A 2,786-nucleotide genomic window follows, 5' to 3' on the forward strand; every position below is an offset into this window, starting at 1 on the left:
CATGTAGGCAAAGGAAGCACAGAGGCATGAAACAACCCGGCAGGTCTGGGAAGCCGTGTGAATCGTGTGGTTTGGCTGGAGAGGAGAGGAGAGGAGAGGAGAGGAGAGGAGAGGAGGGGGTTGGACTGCAGAGACGAGGCCACGAGGGAGGCAGCTTCTGATCACAGTGGGCCTCCCAAGGCCAGGTGTGGGTTTTATTCTGAGGGTTGCCAGGGAATCACCAAAGCAGACCTGGTTTGGGAAAAGATTTCTGTCACTACGGAGGAAAAGTGAAGTCGATGTATACATTGTGAACACTTACTCTGTGCCAGGCACCCCGCTAGGTCCTGATGATTCAATTCTGAATGAGGCACACAGTCCCAGCCCCGCAGTGCGGCTACAACAGACAGGTGTGGCAGGTAGCAATCTTGGTGCACAAACTCAAAAAATACTCCGTTTCTGTATTCTTGTTAAGTCAACTCCAGTCTGACTCACCCTAAGCCCTTTCCTATGAGTTGGCAGAAAATGCAATCTCAGCCATCACCGGGGTCCCCTGCCACCTCCTCCAGACTCTCGCGCAAGGACCTGCTGTCCCACTTGGGCCTAAGCATGGAGGAAGTATCACCTTTGATCACACAGAGATGCCCATTGTCTTAGTTTTCGTGGTTGCTGAGGGTTCAGGTGCTTAGCTGTTGCTCTGTTACTGAGGCTAGACCCTCCCCTCTCCCCCACNNNGAGGCTGGACCCTCCCCCCGCCCCCACCTGGACTCCAGCCTCCCTGGGTGTGCCACTAGTCATCTTCCACAGCTCCCACCACCAGTGGGTGGGTAGGGGGCTGCCGGACACATGTCCCCACCACTCCCAGGACCCCCCTTCTGCAGCTAGCTGCACTGTCTCCATTCTCTGCACCCCCTCCTCCCGCCGGCTGCCACCCTCTTCTTCCCCATCCCTTGGGAACGCCTAGCACAGTCATTTTCAGAAGGTTAGCTCTTTCCAAAGTCAGAATGAGGCATCAGGCTTCAAACAGCTTTTGTGTTCAGCCCCGCACCGTTCCCTAGGAAAACCGAAGGGCTGGGCTACCAGCTTCGAACAGGGAGGGGAGCAAAACAATTAACATATCAATACATTATCCTGTCCTGGGAGTGGGTAAGTGACTGTAGCAGTGGCTCTGAGACAGACCGCAGGGACACAGCCTGGACAGCCAGGCAGGAGCTCAGACAAGGTGCACCAGACCCATTCCTAGGGGGTCAGGAAAGGCCTCCCAAGGAGCAGAGTTTCTGCCAGCCTGAGCTCTGAAGATAGTGAGGAAAAGAGTTCCAGGAGAAAGGAACAGCAGATGGGAAGGCCTCTTGGTGAGTGCCAGCAGGGGTGTGTGAAGAACTGACAGTTGGCCTTCGTGAAGGAGGTGGGGCTAGGTGGTGGAAAGCCAAGGTTTGGAGTTCTTGACCATAAAAAGCCTTCGAAAGATATTAATCAAGGGAGTGACATGACCGGATTTCTGATATAAAACACCACTTGGCCGGCGGTACAGAAGGATGAGGGAAAGGGTGAAATTGGAGGCAGGGGCAGCGGTTGGCAGGAGCTGCAGAGATCCAAGGACAGTGGCTGCCTGAACCGGGGGCGGTGGCCTTGAGGGACCGAAGAGAACACCATCCATAGATCATTACCAGAAAAAAGGGACAGGACCTGGAGCTGGGCGCCGGGGGAGAGGGGGAGGATTAGGGGAGAACAGGCCTTCGATGACTCTCTGGGGCCAATCCCTGAGATGGAGCTTGGGGAGGATGGTGGCGTGTAGGTGCCACAGGACACCCAGGGAGAGGAAGGAGCTGGGGTGCAATGGCCCCCTCCCCCCACCCCACCTCGGCATCCCCTCTGCGATTCCCAAGCTTCCCGCTAGATGGAGGACTGGTGCTAAGAGACCGGCTCCCCTCCCATCCTCGGCACCTCACCCTGGGAGGGATGGGCCTTCGCTCGGACCTCCCCAAACCCCGCGTCCCCGAACTCGCCACAAGAGCTCAAGTATTTGGGGCCCGCACTCTCCAGGACTGTGGCCTCAACCTCTAGGGTCCAGTAGTGGGGGTTTCAGCCCGGGGACCTCTGCCCCAGCTGCCTCGGCATACCGCCGTGTGCCCGCGAATACAGCAGTGTTACCCTGTGTCCCGAAGGGCCTCAGCCACTTGGGCCTCAAAAACGGCGGGCTCCCACGGATACGGCCTCCGCTTAGAGACCTCCCGGCCAACCACCCCGCGACGCTCTCCTTCTCCCCGACCCCACTCTGAGGGAGGAGGCACCCGTTCCTCTCACTTATGTCCCGGCCCCCAGAGGCAGGCCTACGTCCAGTTCCAGGCGGTCAGATGCCCAGCATCTGGGCCTCCCTGGACCTTGCAGACAGGATGCAAGGTTGGCCAGGGCCCGGCGGAGCCAAATAGGAGGCGGGGCCTAGGGTGGAGTCGCCCGTGGGTGTGGCCTGAGGGCGTGGCCAGAGTCGTCCGGAGGCACGGCAGGCTGGGGTAGGGGGGTGTGTTCGGGATCCCCCGAACTTGGAAGCTTCCTCCCCTCTCTCCCTAGCCGCTTGGCTCGTCGGGGAGCCCCGCCCGCTCTGGCCCCCAGTCCAATAGCCAGACAGACCCGCCGTCGGGAGGCTCCTGGCCTTACTTAGCAGAGGTCATTTTTCGGGAGGCCGCGCCCAGCTCCCTGGAACTGTCAGGCCTTGCAGGGAGGAGGGTGGATGGGGGATGCATTCTCCGGCCTGCGCCAACCCCCCTGCAATTCCCCCCCCCCCCCCACCCCGTGTTTCCATTCTTTTC

This window comes from Crocuta crocuta, unplaced genomic scaffold (assembly GCF_008692635.1).
Source record: "Crocuta crocuta isolate KB4526 unplaced genomic scaffold, BGI_CrCroc_1.0 scaffold214, whole genome shotgun sequence".
In the NCBI taxonomy this organism is placed as follows: Eukaryota; Metazoa; Chordata; class Mammalia; order Carnivora; family Hyaenidae; genus Crocuta; species Crocuta crocuta.